Raw genomic sequence first — 17,313 nt, forward strand, 5'->3', positions numbered from 1 at the left:
CCAACCAACTGAGCTAGCAGGCTGGGCCCACTTCTTAATTTTTAAAAAAATTGTGAACTTTGGTTTAAAGCTAGACACACCTAAACAAAAATTGACCTTGAAGAATACATGACTCAAGCATTGGCCTGAAGGTTTGAAGAATAGATGGGATCTTCTAAAAAACAAACAAACCATGAAAAGAAATTTTAAAAAGGGAAAGGAGGAGAGAGAAATAGCAATTCCTTAATGACCCCATACTCTCCATTAAACGCCCATTTAGGTAGGTTGAGTCTAGCTTTGGAAAAGTAGCTCAATTCATCTTGATGAATGAAGCACCAAAAAATGGAAACAATTGGTCTCCAGCCACAGAATCCTCCCATCCAAGTACTAACCAGGCCCGACCCTGCTTAGCTTCCGAGATCAGACGAGATCGGGCGCGTTCAGGGTGGTATGGCCGTAGACCACAGAATCCTCACTTCTCCTGAAAACCCAAAAGACTTAGGTGTAGCCCTGGCCACACCTATTAGAGGCAATTTAGGAAGGTGTGGTGCAATTCAGTCACATGAAGGCGTTTCTTTCTCTAGGCAGAGGTGATAAAAAGAAGTCTTGAAAGTTTAAGGGATTTTAAAAGGTGGGTCAGCTCTACAAAATGCTTTAAATCCTGAGCCACATTTAGAAGCTCAACTGGAATAAAATCAATACTGGCAAATGTCAGATTATAATATTGTGTTCCCACTCTTTTAAAAACAGTAGATACCTGTTTCAACAGAACAATCTTTTTTAAGCTTTCAAGTTGGTTTTGTTATATAGAAAGATATAAAGTGAAGTATTTGTTAGGAGAAAATACTTAAGCATTTTTTGGTTAGGAGAAAATATGTAAGGACTGATTTTATATACTTTTAATACCCATTTCAATGTAAGCGTTCAATGATGAGGAAGTAAGTATATGAAATATAGCTTAGCTTAAATAATTGTGGTGTGTAGAATTAAATAAATACCTGTTTAAAAAGACCTTTTTGTGTATAAATAAAACTTGAGCTCCTAATTAAAACAAAAATAATAATGGTAGGTATAGGAATACAGATGTTGTTTCTTTTCTTTTAAACTAAAAACCCTTTTTGTTGTAACAGTAAGTATAAATGTTATTACTTTCCTTATAATTCACCTATAATTTATAGCAGCCATTGGTGAATAGGTGAATATATGCTTGAAGGAAGATCTCCCTTTAAATGTTGTTGATCGTCTTCTTTCCACTGCAATTAATACATGTTCTTTCTGTAGCTATAGGAAAGACTGAATGGCCCTGGCTCTGTGTGACTCAGTTGGTTGGGTGTTGTCCTATGTACAGAAAGGTTGCCGGTTTGATTCCCAGTCAGGGCACATGCCTGGGTTGCTGGCTTGATCCTTGGTAGGGGACATGCAGGAGGCAGCAGATAGATGCTTCACTCTCATATAGATGTTTTCTGTCTCTCTCTTCCTAAAAAATAAATAAAAGTATTTATTATTTTTTTCAATATATTCTTATTGATTTCAGAGAGGAAGGGAGAGAGAAAGAGAGATAGAAACATCAATGATGAGAGAGAATCATTGGTCGGCTGCCTCCTGCATGCCCCTCACTGGGGATGGAGCCCACAACCCGGGCATGTGCCCTTGACCAGAATCGAACCTGGGACCTTTCAGTCAGTAAGCCAACACTCTATCCACTGAGTCAAACCAGCCAGGGCAAATGAACAGAGCAGCAGAGAAAGGTGGGAGAATACCAACATATGTGTACCAGAAGTACCAAAAAGGAGAGAGAAAGAAATAGAAAGAATATGTGAAGAAACTATGACTGAAAACTTCCCAAATTTATAAAGAAACAATAACCTACACACCCAGGAAATGCAGTGAACTTCAAGAAAGATAAATACAAAGAAATCTACAAACAGCGCACTTACAGGTTCCTGGTTAGATTACCTGTCAGGGCACATGCCCCGGGCTTCAGGCTCAATCCCCAGTAGGGAGCGTGTGGGAGGCAACTGATGGATTTTAGACTCTCACATCCATTTTCTCTCTCTTCTCCCTTCCTTTCTCTCTAAAAATCAATTAACTACTCTTTAAAAAAAGAAAAGAAAATACAGAATGATCAAAATAATACCATTGCAGAACAAAATACAGTCCTTTTCGGATGTTCCACACCTTACCACGTAGCTGGCACCACAAAAGGCTGGGTCTGAGCACAGTTTAGGGAGGTTGAATGTTTGTTAGCAAACACATTTACATTTCTCAGAGCTGCTTTCTACAGTGGCCACAGCACCAGGAAACAAGTCTTTTTCTTCACATTTTCTTCCTCTTGCCTCAGTTCATTGACCTTTACCTGAGGGAATTAATTTGTCATGGGTGAAGAAAAGGTCTTCTATGGAAAGGAACCTCACAGGGTCATAAATTCTTAACTCAGCAGGTCATGGTGGGTAGTCTGTGCCAGGCATATGATTTCTTCAGTGAAAGGTTTTAGATCAGCCCTGTTCATTGTTCTTGGGCATCTAGGCCGACACACCTTTGAAATGCCAGAGGTAACGCCCCTCAAAGTGGGTATTACCCTGAAGAGAGCACCTAATCTTGTCAGCTCTCCGGTAATCCCACTCCAGCCTAGCTTTTCCCAATCTTCCTTTATGTTTCCTCCTGAAATTAAAGCGGGAACACATGTAGAAAAGAAGCTGCAGAAGTGTTATTCTCAGCGGTACAGTATTCGAGATCTTGCTCCCTGGCATATGTCATCAGTTTGGCTCAAATAAACTCATAAAAATGCTTTACAGGTTGGGATGTTTCTTATGTCAGCACTATTCACTGATCTCTCTCTTCAGTGGCTCTCAACTTTATCTCCTTGGAGGATCCTAGCCCAATGGTTCTCAACCTTGGGTGCACATTAGAATCACCTGGGAATCTTTTTAAAATCCCGATTTCTGGGCCTCATCCTCTGGAAATTCTGTTTCTTTGTTATGGGGCGGGGCCACAACATTAGTAACAAATGTTACTCTGTGCTGCCCAACCTCCCCCCCCCACACACATTTTTTACAAGCTTCATTGAGAACCAAAAAGGATTTTAGAGGCTTAGTGAGGAGAATTATATAAAGAAAAGAGCAAGGGTTTTGGAGTCTGGGTGGCTAGAATAAGGGCCCCACAAACATGTCCACATCCTAATCCCTGGTACCTGTGCATATGTTAGGTTACTTAGCCAGGGGGAACTAAGGTTGCAGATGGAATGAAGGTAATCGGATCACCTGAAAGTAGGGATATTACCCGGTATAATCATGAGAATTCTTAAAGATGAAAGAGGGAGGCAGAGAGTATCAAAGTCATGTGATGTGAGAAAGATTTGACCAGCCATTGATGGCTTTAGAGATGGATGGGCCCATGGGCCAAGGAGTGTGGGCAGCCTCCAGAAGATGGAAAAGACATGAAAATAGATTTTCCTCTAGAGTCTCCAGAAAGGAATGTGGCCCTGATGACACCTTGATTTTAGGCAAGTGAGACCTATCTTGAACTTCTGATCTACAGAACTGTAAACATTTCTGTTCTCTGAAGCCACAAAATCTGTGGTAATTGGTTACAGCGCAATGGCAAACGAATATAGAGTCTGACAATCTCTTCACTGCCACTTATTAGCTTTACGTGAATTTTGAAAAGTACTTGAGCACCTCATTTTTCAGGGATAATGACACACACTGTGAAGGACTCCTATTAGGATTCAATGAAATAACAGTATGTGAACTTCTAGCCCGTACGCAGCACACCAGTGGTGCTTAAACATTAACTCTCTTTTCTAGAGAGATGATCAATTCAAACTTTTACTTGCTTTAAGGTTTTAAAAATATGTATTAGTTTTTATTTCAGAGAAAAAGTGAAAGGGAGAGAGAGAAACATCAATGACGAGAGAGAATCATTGATCAGCTGCCTTCTGCACACCCCCTACTGGGGATCGAGCCCACAACCCGGGCATGTGCCCTGACCAGGAATTGAACCATGACTGCCTGGTTCATAGGTCGACGCTCAACCACTGAGCCAGGCCCGCCAAGCAGATTTGGGATTTTTAATGTAATATCCTTTATGAGTCAGTTATTTTTGAATACCACAAAGAACAGGGAGCTCACTCTATTCATTTTGTTTTCAAAGTTATTGTTAAAAACACTGTTCCTCATAGTTTTTATGTACTAATTTTATTCTGTCATTTGGATTTCTCTGGAATACTCGCCACAGGGACACTGCTAGCCTACAAAGTGCTTTGGTAAAAATTAGAAAAAGGAGCTCCCCCCTTTCAAGGCACTTTCCTTTTTGTCTGTTGGGAATTTGTTATAATGAACCATTTTGTAGCACAAGGTATTTGTTGCCACCAATCAGAAACTTGCTGCACTGGACATAGGAATCTATGATGTCTGAGAGTGAATGGTGTCCCCTTAAATGCAGCCCCTTGCACAGTGCATCACTTACACAACCTAACCCAGTGGTTCTCAACCTGTGGGTTGCGACCCGTTTGGGGGTCGAACGACCCTTTCACAGGGGTTGCCTAAGACCATCGGAAAACACATATATAATTACATATTGTTTACAGTAGCAAAATTACAGTTATGAAGTAGCAACGAAAATAATTTTATGGTTGGGGGTCACCACAACATGAGGAACTGTATTAAAGGGTCACGGCATTAGAAAGGTTGAGAACCACTGACCTAACCCGACACCCTTCAGTGACCACTGATTTATACAGTACTTTCCTTTTACACAGTTTCCCCCAAAGTAATCTAATTTGCTCTTCCCAATAATCTGTAAAACAGGTAAATATAATTATCTTAATTTTATAGAGGAGGCAACCGAGGTTTAACAAATGCAAAAGATCATATAGCTAGGAAACCTTTCTGAATTCCAACTTTCATCTAATAATTCATATTTTTCTTTAGTTTCATATCACTTGTAATATCGAGCGAATGGCTCCATGATTTCAGATAAGTCATTGATTTAAAAAAATGCACAAGGAGAAAGAAGGGGAATCTTTTTAAAAAATATTTTTATTAATTTCAAAGAGGAAGGGAGAAGGAGAGAGATAGAAACATAAATGATGAGAGAGAATCATTTATTGGCTGCCTCCTGCACACCCCACACTTGGGATCGAGCCCGCAACCCGGGCATATGCATGACTGGGATTCGAACCATGGACTCCTGGTTCATAGATGGACACTCAACCACTGAGTCACACCGGCCGGGCAAGAAGAAAAATCTTGAGTGACTGCTAGATGCTCACACTTATTTATTTGATATAATCCTATTCTTCTGGGAAAAATCATTATACCCGTTTTAGAGATCAGGAAATAGACTCAGATGGTAAGTTGCTCAAATTCCCAAAGCCAACAAATAGTAAGTGTAAAGACAGCCTTTACACCCAATTCTTTCTAAATTCGAGACCCCTGTTTTCCTTTCTATACTCTGCCACATCTCACAAGGCAAGCCACAAATAATTCTGGATTTTGGACTTCTTGTTATTTCTTATAGGTCAATGTCATGTCTTGCTTGTACTTGGTTGTTTCCTTCCTTCCACATTTCTTGAATATGTTTTTAAAAATATGTGTTAAATAGGGCCTGCAATTGAAGCTATGTCTTTAGATCCCTACCTCCCTCTTCTACTTTGGTGATCATTTGCCATTTTGAAATTAGAATTCCTCTCCTGAATACTTCCCAAGAGCTTTTTTCCATTTAGAGGAGTATTTGCTGATTAATTGAGAGTAGGCACTCAATGAATATTTTTAGAATTTAATTTAGGGATTCCTAGGGAGCTAGCATACTTGATAAACCTTATAGTCACAAGAATTTAATTTTATCATTGCTTTCATTTGAGAATATATTTTATTTTTAGCTGAAATTGCTTTATTATTTATTTATTTATTTTTAATCCTCACCTGAGGATATGTTTATTGATTTTAGAGAGGGGAAGATTTTAGAAAGGGTATAAAAGTAAAGCTTCCTTCATATTCACTCACTTAGGATTGATTTTAGAGATGGGGGGAGAGAGAGAAATGTCACTGTGAGAGAGGAACCTCAGTTGGTTGCCTACCATATGCACCCTGATTAGGGATTGAACCCACAAACTTTTGGTGTACAGGACAACACTGCAACCCACTAAGCCACACAGACCAGGGATGAAATAGCTTTATTATTTATTGAAGGATGCTGGCTTTTTAAAAAATAAGTTTTATTGATTCTTAGAGAGAGAGGAAGGGAGAGAGAGATAGAATCATTGATGATGAGAGAGAAACATTGATCAACTGCCTCCTACATGCCCCCCGGGATCAAGCCTGCAACCTGGACATGTGCCCTGACAGGGGATTGAATCAATGATCTCTTGGTGCATGGGTGGACACTCAACCATTGAGCCACACTGGCTCAATACATCAAATATATATATTTGATTTCAGAGAGGAAGGGAGAGAAATAGAAACATCAATGATGAGAGAGAATCATTGATCGGTTGCCTCTTGCACGCTCCCTACTGGGGATTCGGCTGCAACCTGGGCACGGGCCCTTGACTGGAATCAAACCCAGGACCCTTTAGTCTGTAGGCCAATGCTCTATCCACTGAGCCAAACCAGCTAGGGCAAAATAGCATTACTTTTAAGGTATAATACAAAGATTTAAGATTTGTATGTTTATTTGTGCTTTCTTATAGCAAGACTTTTAAATCACAAAAGACTTCCAATTCATGATGGTTATCAGAATAAATACATGCTAAATGTTCAATATCCCTAATAATTACAGCATAAAACAGACATCACCATCCATGCATACACTGTAGAGAACACTTCAGAAATGCATGGACTTAGAAAGTCGGCCATCTGCATTTTGAATGAGTTACAAAAAAGTGTACTTTAGCAAAGCAAAACTGACACTCAGAATATAGAAAGACAGTTGTTTCAAAAAATCCTAGTGGAAAAAAATGGACAAAAGTCATGAACAGGTAGCCCTGTTCCTCAAAATGAAATACAATTAACTAATAAATAAAAGAGTCTCAACTTCACCAAAAACAAGGGAATGCAAGTTGAAACTGATGGGTAATATAAGACATTGGGGGGGTGGGGTGGGGTGGAAATTAGCAATCTGAATCTGTGCCAGTAACCTGCCTTCTAATGCATACTCTTGTTAGCCAATAATTATTCATTGATGCCTGTCCTGTCTTGCAGAACATGTTTCCCAGAATACTCCCACTTTACAGAGGCCATAAACCATGAACGATACAGAACTCCCAGAGGGGGTTATCAGCGCTGGCACCAGGCCAGGCCTTTAGGTGTAGTCTCATGTCCCCTATCTCAACACACAAGGCTTTTTGCAAAGCCCACGAAAGGTCCAGAAGCCTGATCCATATTTGGGGGACAAAGAAACCAAAGGATATAAAGGGAAAGCTTCCTTCATATTCACTTACTCAGGATTTGGGAACAGGCTCCCTTGAGTCACTGTACTAGCACGTCTAAAATAAATGGGTTTTACCTGAATCCCTGAGTCCTCCTTGTGTATTTTTCAGTCGCCTAGTAAATTCTGTAAGAAAACAAATATAATTTTTAACTCATCAGGGGAAACAAACTCATCATATCAAATATTGATGGTGACAGGAAGACACGGGTATACTCAATGCTTTTGAGGGTATAAATTTTTATAGCTATTGCACAGCACAGTTTTGCAATATTTGTTACAAGAAAAACATATACATTCTATTACTCAGTAAATCTGCGACTACGTCTAACTTAGAAATATGCTTGCGTGTGGCCGGTATGAGAGCACAGGTACACTCAATGCAGCAGTGCTGATAGCAGGCAAAGCTGAAAAATCAGAATTGAATAAAGACCGCCCCCCCCCCCCCCCCCAGTACATCCAGACTAGGCAGCATATAGTGGAAAACAGGGCAGAACTATGTGTACCAATGTGGAAAGGTCTTCAAAAGATATTATTAGGAGACAGAAATACAATTTGCAGAACAAGAAGTAAAGTATAACAAGGTTTAGATGTAAAATCAACTGTTCCTGCATATAAAACATAGAGAAATAGACATAGACACACACACACTCACAGATTCAAACTCGAAGTAAAGATAGGTTTGGATACATAACAAATTGGTGAGTAATTTCCTCTAGAAAGAGGACTCAGATTTTGAGTATTGCCAAAGGAAACTTTATCTTGTACATTTGATATATTTGTAAAAATGTGAATATATTCATGTTTTACTTTTGAATTAAAAAGTAAATATTTGTAAAAGTATGATCCAGCCTCAGGATAGAAAACTGGAAACACAAAAGAAAATAATCGCTAGTCCTACCAATAGCATATTGTAAAATCCTATTTTCCTCCACTGACTTAACATGTATATCATGAAATTCGGTAATTAATAGTGGAAATAGCTTTAGCTGACCTCTTTTTCTTCTTCATTTTACACAGTAAACTCAAAGGAGTTATGCTGGTAGGTAGGGAAGACATCAACATTAGAATTAGAACTATGGGTTCAGTTTAACAGGGGTAAATGCATCTGAAATCTAGAGCTGAAGTAGACGTTTGTTTTTATTGAAAACCTGACATCCATTTCCCTTCTGAGAACTGAACCCCTTTTTTTTCTGTAAAATTACTACTCCCCACATTCAGACCAACATGATTAGCTGGAGAGAATTCCATCCCTAGCTCCAAGAGGGCCACGTGGTATGAGCCTGGCCAATTACAGTGGTTCAGAGATGGGAACATGACCTGTCCAGAACCAATGAGATTGAATCCTGAGATTTCTGTTGGGAGGATAGAAATGGCGAGTATGGGATATTAGCTGGAATTGCAGGCAGCCATCCTGCCACCTTACAGGAGCATTGCATGAGAATGGAGCCATCACAGAGGAATGCAAAGCCTAGAGACGGCAAAAGACCAATCCTGAAAAACATTGAGGCCCTGGGTCTAGAGAATCAGGGGTGGGCAAACTTTTTGACTCGAGGGCCACAATGGGTTCTTAAACTGGACCGGAGGGCTGGAACAAAAGCATGGATGGAGTGTTTGTGTGAACTAATATAAATTCAAAGTAAACATCATTACATAAAAGGGTACGGTCTTTTTTTTTTTTTTAGTTTTATTCATTTCAAACGGGCCGTAGTTCGCCCATGGCTGGATGCATCTGAAGTGCAAATAATACTATTGAACTTTTCAGGTATCTGACTAATTAATTATGCAAACCAATAAATCTCTGCCTTTAAAAAATTGCTTAAGTATATTTCCAATGGAATTTCTATTATTTGCAACTGAATGAAACAGTAAAAACATGATAAAAAAAAAAAAAAAGCTAATTGGTAAGTATAGGATTGAGGAGACATGGCCTAATAGCTATTCCTGTGGAAAAGGCTCTTAGTAGAAATTCTTAGTCATATTAAGTTGAAATCTGATTTCCTGAGAAACATAACAATAGATCTTGGTTCTATACCAAAGAACTAAATGAAAAAATAATGTAAATTTACTTTTATATGGCAAGGATATGTTTAACTTATAGAAACAGCCAATGTGCACTGCATTGATCATGTCTCAGCTAGAAGATTATTTTCAGTTTTGTGTAATGATTTTTGAGAGAGACAGGGACAAACAATATGATCTCAGGAGGAGGGTGGCTAGGATAATATGGGATCTTAATATCACACCTATTGAAGGAATAGATGTTTAGCCAAGAAAAGTGAAGGCTTATAAGAAAGAAAGTGATGTTTTCATAGACGCTAACTACTGTCAATTGGAAGAAAATAAATGTTATTTCATCAGTTTCTTTTCTTTGGCAGAACTAGGAATAGTGGTTAAGTTTTAGGAAGGCAGATTTTACCTCAATATGAGCAAAAAAAATTTTTTTTTACATTCCTATTTTTTAACAAATTCTTTATTGTTTAAAGTATTACATATGTCTCCTTTATCCCCCATGAATCTCTCCCCAGCCACTCCCACCCCCAGCACATGCCCTTACCCCACTAGTGTCTGTGTCCATATGAGCAAAATTTTAAACCATTATACTCTTTCCACAGTGTCTGTCATGGATTACATATGAGCCCCACATTCTGATTGTTGACTTGGAAGAACCAGTTGACACAAAAATGTTTCACTGTTTAAAAAGAGCCTCTCCCCTCCCCCAGTTAATAACTGAGAGAGGACTATGTTTGTCTGTACATCATTATATCTGTATGGTCTGGGACAATGTCTGATAAAGCCATTATCTTTAATATGTACATAGTGTTCAATAGGGCATAGATTCATTAAGGGCATAGTTCAATAAATATACGAATAAAATTATTGATGTTTTTAAAACCTATCTTCTCATTTCAAAAACAATGTTCTATCTATCTTATGACTTGGTGAATGCTTATATAATAATTTACTTCAGTTAGCAAAATATTAATTTATACTTTTAAGTTACAATGATAAACATACGGCAGGACCTGACCTCTATCTTCTAAGGAGGAATTAAATGTGGCCTTAGTTTTCATACACTTGATATAAATGATTCCTATGTCCTGTCACACTGTATCATATTGATGTGTTTAGTTTCCCCAATAAAGCACTTCAAGGAGAAGACTATGTCTTATTAAACTCCATATGAAAGTACTAGAGGTTCTAGCCAGCTCAATATGGTAAGAAAAAGAAATAGAAATGTAAGGATTAAAAAGGAGGAAATAAACTGTAACCTTTTTAAGAAGGTGGTAGGACTTTCTACTTAGAAATGTCAAAAGCATCTATATACAAATAAATAAAATTAATAATACAAATGTAAAAGATTGCTACATATAAGAGATCACTTTCAAAATTAAAGTGCAATATACAGAACATGTAATGTAAAAAAACACACACAGAAAATGTAAAGCAGGTGGGATAAATCTAATAGAATTATCATGGCATTTATATAGAAAATGATAAAACTTTATTAAAAAGCATAGGAATATCTGCATATGTGGAAAGACATGTACTCATGGAGCAAAAGACTCTCTCTATAAGGATTTCAGTTCTGTACAAATTGAGACTTTCTCCACAAATGAAGAAATAGATTCAGTATAATTCTAACCAAGTCTCAGTGGGATTTTTCATGGAGCCAAGAGGCCAGTTCTACAATAGATGTGGGAGCAGGAGGTCCCGGGGAGATGCTCCCGAAGAGCTGCGGGGCGAGACGTGCCCTCCAGGCGCCAAGTCCTGCAACACGTATTGTAATGGCGACACTGTGGTATCGGCTCCGGACAGACAGGCAGAACGTGGAGTAAAATAGTGGCTTAGAAATAGATCGATGCCAAAATAAAAACCTGATAGATGACAGCTGGATCAGTCGGGAAAAAAGGGACAGGTTAATAAAACATCTGATAATCCATATGGGGAAAATAAAACCTGAATTCTATGTCACAGCATACCCAGGAATTAATTCCAGATAAGATAAGTACTTTAGTAAAAAAACAAACTGTAAAATATTTTAGGCAACCAAGATGTCCTTCAGTAGGTGAGTGGATAAACAACTGTAGTGCATCCATACAGTGGGATATTATTCGGTGATGAAATGAGTTCGTCAAGCCGTGAAAAAAACATGACGGAGCCTTAAAAACGTATCACTAAATGAAAAGAGCTTATCTGAAAAACACCACATACTGTATGTTTTCAACTACATGGCATTCTGGAGTAGTCAAAACTACTAAAGGATAGAGGGGAGGCACCAGGAGAGAGGGATGAAGAAGTGGAGCACAGAATACATTTAGAACAGTGAAACTATACTGTTTGGCACAGTGGTGATAGATGCATATCATTATACGTTTGTCAAAACCCATAGAATGTACAAAACAAAGAGTGAATTCTAATGTATTTTATGAACTTTAGTTAACAATAACATAGCAGCAAAAATGAAAATAAAACAAAAAAAGAGAAAACAGTAGCACAGCAATATTGACTCATCATTTGAGCCAATATTGTACCACATTAATAAATGTGGCACAGCAATCCCAGCAACAACACAGCACTGGTAACTCTTACGCAGCCAGCTCTGGGCAGTGAACTTCCACTGGACAGAGAGGCCCTATAGCCTCAGAGGCCAACCCCAGAACACTGCCACCCAGAGGCTGACCCACAAACTGACTCTTTGCTAAACACAAAATAAGGCAGTCTGGGAAACAAATGCGGCTTGCTTTAAAATAAGGACTGTGGTTTACAACACAGAGGAACAGTGTATCGCAGGGAAACTCAACACTCTCCTGAATACCTGGCAGGTCTAAGGCGAGCCACACTGAAGAATAGAAGAACCGAAGGACCTTCACTACTGCAATATTTTTTTTTTTTCTTTTTTCACCTTTTAACTAAGAAACCAATTTTTTTTCTTTTTTTTTTTCTTTTCTTCTGCTTTTTTTTTTCTTTTTTTTTTCTTCTTCTTTTTTCCATCACCTGATTTTACCCTTTTAATTACTACCTTCTTATTTTTAACCAGTATTATTACTGCTACCATTTTACCATTTTTTTTAAAGTGCCATTTTATTTTCTGTTTATTTTATTTTGGGATTAGTGTTCTCCATTCTATTTTCATCGTTATATTATTGGTTGTTTCTAGTTTGCATTCATCTCCAGGGAGCTGTTGCTGGAAGTTGTTGGGATTAATGGCTGTTCTATAGGAGTATTCTCCTCATATAAAAAAGTCTCTTCCCCTCTTCCACTTCATTCTCTCTTTTCGCTCTTTTTTTTTTCTTTTCTTTTCTTTTCTCGCTTTTATTTTCCCCCCTCCTTTTTCCCAATTTCATTTTTGCACTCCTTTTTTTGGTCCCTAATTTTCTTTTCTTTTTTCTCTTTTCTCTTTTTCTCTTCCTTCTTCCTTATCCCCTAATTCTCTTAATTCAGGTGGTCACCTTTATTTGGGGTTATTAATATCGTGAATATATTTGTGTATAGTGCCTGGTACGTGGTGCCTTGTTGTGTTGTATTTTGTGCCTTTAAATCAACGCAGCAGATCCAAGCAACAGCAACCTCCTGAGCACCACACCCTCTGCTGAGGAACAGCAGCTGTACGTGAAACCTTGCCCCACCAGCCAGAAGAGCCACCACAACTGTGACCAGCACCCACCAGAGGAGCTGCTGCCAACTGAAGAGCAGCTGCTACCGCAACCGCCAGAAGAGCAACCACAGACCAAGGAGTCACTGCCACCAAGGGAGCAGCCACTGAACGACTCAACATCTAGATATGTCAGCGAGATCAAACATGGGTAGACAAAGAAACCCCCAAAGAAAAGAGAAGGAGGACTCTCCAGAAAAGCAGCTAAGTAATACAGAGGCATGCAACATGACAGAAAAAGAATTCAGAATAAGGGTCCTAGAGTGCATAAACCGGATGGAGGAAAAAATCGACAACCTCTGCAAGAAGCTAGAAGAAACAGATGAAAAAATCAACAACTTAAGTAAGACCCAAGAAGAAATGAAGAGTGATATAGCTGCAATGAAAAACTCCATTGAAAGTATCAACAGTAGACTAGGAGAAGCGGAGGACCGAATTAGTGATTTAGAAGACAAGGAAGCAAAACACACCCAAAACGTACTGCAATTGGAGAAAAAAATGAAAAGACAGGAGGAAAGCCTAAGGGAGCTTTGGGACAACATGAAACGAAACAACATACGAATAATAGGGGTACCAGAACAACAGAAGGATGAACAAGGATTAGAAAACCTATTAGAAGAAATAATATCAGAAAACTTCCCTGAGGTGGGGAAGAAAAAAGTCACACAAGCCCAGAGAGTCCCAAACAAGTTGAACCCAAAAAGACCCACACCAAGACACATCATAATTACCATGGCAAATGTTCAGGACAAAGAGAGAATCTTACAGGCTGCAAGAGAGAGACGGAAAGTTACATACAAGGGATCTCCCATTAGATTGTCAAATGATTTCTCAACAGAAACACATCAGGCCAGAAAAGAATGGACGGAAATTTACAAAGTGATGCAAAGCAAAGGACTAAATCCAAGAATACTCTATCCAGCAAGGCTATCATTCAAAATTGAAGGGGAAATAAGAAGCTTCACAGACAAAAAAAGGCTAAGGGAGTTTATCACCACCAAGCCAGCAATGCAAGGAATGCTAAAGGGACTGGTATAAAAATAAGAAATAAAAAGCTCAGAAAGAAAACAGCCACACAAAAACAGAAATGGCTACAAACAAGTACCTTTCAATAATAACTTTAAACGTAAACGGACTAAATGCTCCAAACAAAAGACATCGAGTGGCTGAATGGATAAAAAAACATGACCCATACATCTGCTGTCTACAAGAAACCCACCTCATTAGAAGGGACTCACACAGACTGAAAGTGAAAGGATGGAAAAATATCTTTCAGGCAAATGGAAAGGAAAAGAAAGCTGGGGTAGCAATACTTATATCGGACAAAATAGACCTCAAAGTGAAGGCCATAACAAGAGATAAGGAAGGCCACTTCATAATACTAAAGGGATCAATACAACAAGAAGATATAACCCTGGTAAACATATATGCACCCAATGCAGGAGCACCCAAATTCATAAAAAAACTCCTGGAAGATATCAAAGGAGAGATCGACAACAATACAATCATAGTAGGGGACTTTAATACACCACTAACAGCACTGGATAAGTCCTATAGACAAACAATCAGCAAAGATACAGCAATCCTAAATGACTCACTAGATCAGATGGACTTAATAGACATCTTCAGAACACTTCACCCCAAAGCCAGGGAATATACGTTCTTCTCAAGTGCTCATGGGACATACTCAAAAATAGACCATATATTGGGTCACAAGCAAAGTATCCCCAAATTCAAGAAAATTGAAATCATAAAAAGCGTCTTCGCAGATCATGATGGCATAATATTAGAAATAAACTACAATAAAAACAACCCAAAATACTCAAACACTTGGAAGCTGAATAGCATGCTATTAAATATTGATTGGGTTACCAATGAAATCAAAGAAGAAATTAAAAACATCCTGGAAACTAATGACAATGAAAACACAACAATCCAAAACCTATGGGACACAATGAAAGCAGTCCTGAGAGGGAAGTTTATAGCTCTACAGGCCTATCTCAACAAACAAGAAAAAATGGTAGTAAATCATCTAACTCTACAACTCAAAGAATTAGAAAGAGGGCAACAAGAAAACCCGAGAGTGAGCAGAAGGAAGGAGATAATAAAGATTAGAGCAGAAATAAATGACATAGAGACCAAAAAAACAATACAGAAAATCAATGAAACCAAGAGCTGGTTCTTTGAAAGGATAAACAAGATTGACAAACCTCTAGCCAGACTCACCAAGAAGCAAAGAGAGAGGACCCAAATAAACAAAATCAGAAACGATAGAGGCGAAATAACAACAGACCCCACAGAAATACAAATGATTGTTAAAAAATACTATGGACAGCTCTACTCCAACAAACTAGACAACCTGGAGGAAATGGACAAATTCCTAGAAAAATACAACATTCCAAAACTCAATCAGGAAGAATCTAAAAATCTCAACAGGCCAATAACTATGGAAGAAATTGAAGCAGTCATCAAAAAGCTTCCAGCAAACAAAAGCCCAGGACCAGACGGCTTCACAGGGGAGTTTTACCAAACATTCAAGGAAGAACTAAAACCTATCCTCCTCAGACTACTACAAAAAATTCAAGAGGAAGGAACACTTCCAAGCTCATTCTATGAAGCCAGCATCACCCTAATACCAAAACCAGGTAAAGACAACACAATGAAAGAGAATTACAGGCCAATATCCCTCATGAACATAGATGCCAAAATCCTCAACAAAATCTTAGCAAATCGGATCCAGCAGTACATCAGAAAGATCATACACCATGACCAAGTAGGATTTATCCCAGGGATGCAAGGATGGTACAATATCCGCAAATCAATAAACGTGATACATCACATAAACAAATTGAAAGAAAAAAACCACATGGTCATATCAATTGATGCAGAAAAAGCATTTGACAAAATTCAACACCCATTTTTGATAAAAGCTCTCAGCAAGGTGGGAGTAGAAGGATCATACCTCAACATAATAAAAGCCATATATGACAGGCCCACAGCAAACATCATACTCAATGGACAAAAACTAACACCATTTCCCCTAAGAACAGGAACAAGACAGGGATGCCCCCTCTCACCACTCCTGTTCAACATAGTACTGGAAGTGTTAGCCATTGCAATTCGGCAAGAAGAAGAAATAAAAGGCATCCAAATTGGAAAAGAGGAAGTAAAACTGTCCTTATTTGCAGACGACATGATATTATACATACAAAACCCTAGAGACTCCATCAAAAAGCTACTGGACTTAATACATGAATTTGGCAATGTAGCAGGATACAAAATTAACCCCAAGAAATCCGAGGCATTTCTATACACCAATAGTGAACTTTCAGAAAGAGAGATTATAAAAACAATCCCGTTTACCATCGCACCAAAAAAATTAAGCTACCTAGGAATAAACTTAACTAAAGAGGTAAAAGACCTCTACTCAGAAAACTACAGGACGTTGAAAAAAGATATAGAGGAAGACATAAACAGATGGAAGAACATACCGTGTTCATGGATTGGTAGAATCAACATCATTAAAATGTCCATACTACCCAAAGCAATCTATAAATTCAACGCACTTCCCATTAAAATACCAACGGCATACTTCAGAGATCTAGAACGAACTCTCCAAAAATTCATCTGGAATAAAAAAAGACCCCGAATAGCTGCAGCAATCCTGAAAAAGACCAAAGTAGGTGGGATCTCAATACCAGATATCAAGATGTATTACAAAGCCACTGTTCTCAAAACTGCCTGGTACTGGCACAAGAATAGGCATATAGATCAATGGAATAGAATAGAGAGCCCAGAAATCGGCCCGAACCAATATGCTCAATTAATATTTGACAAAGGAGGCAAGAACATACAATGGAGCCAAGATAGTCTCTTCAATAAATGGTGTTGGGAAAATTGGACAGATATATGCAATAAAATGAAACTAGACCACCAACTTACACCATACACAAAAATAAACGCAAAATGGATAAAGGACTTAAATGTACGACAGGAAACCATAAAAATTCTAGAAGAATACAAAGGCAACAAAATCTCAGACATATGCCGAAGCAATTTCTTCACTGATACAGCTCCTAGGGCACTTGAAACTAAAGAGAAAATGAACAAATGGGACTACATCAAAATAAAAAGCTTCTGCACAGCAAAAGAAACCATCAACAAAACAACGAGAAAACCCACTGTGTGGGAAAACATATTTGCCAATGTCATATCTGATAAGGGCCTAATCTCCAAAATTTATAGGGAAC

General features: G+C 38.4%; 1 pseudogene; it reads right to left on the bottom strand.

Moving 5' to 3' along the window:
• Window positions 1-333: 333 nt before the first annotated feature.
• On the bottom strand, window positions 334-441 carry LOC118677849 (annotated as a pseudogene).
• Window positions 442-17,313: the final 16,872 nt, after the last annotated feature.

The sequence above is a fragment of the Myotis myotis genome, unplaced genomic scaffold (assembly GCF_014108235.1).
Source record: "Myotis myotis isolate mMyoMyo1 unplaced genomic scaffold, mMyoMyo1.p scaffold_m19_p_2, whole genome shotgun sequence".
In the NCBI taxonomy this organism is placed as follows: domain Eukaryota; kingdom Metazoa; phylum Chordata; class Mammalia; order Chiroptera; family Vespertilionidae; genus Myotis; species Myotis myotis.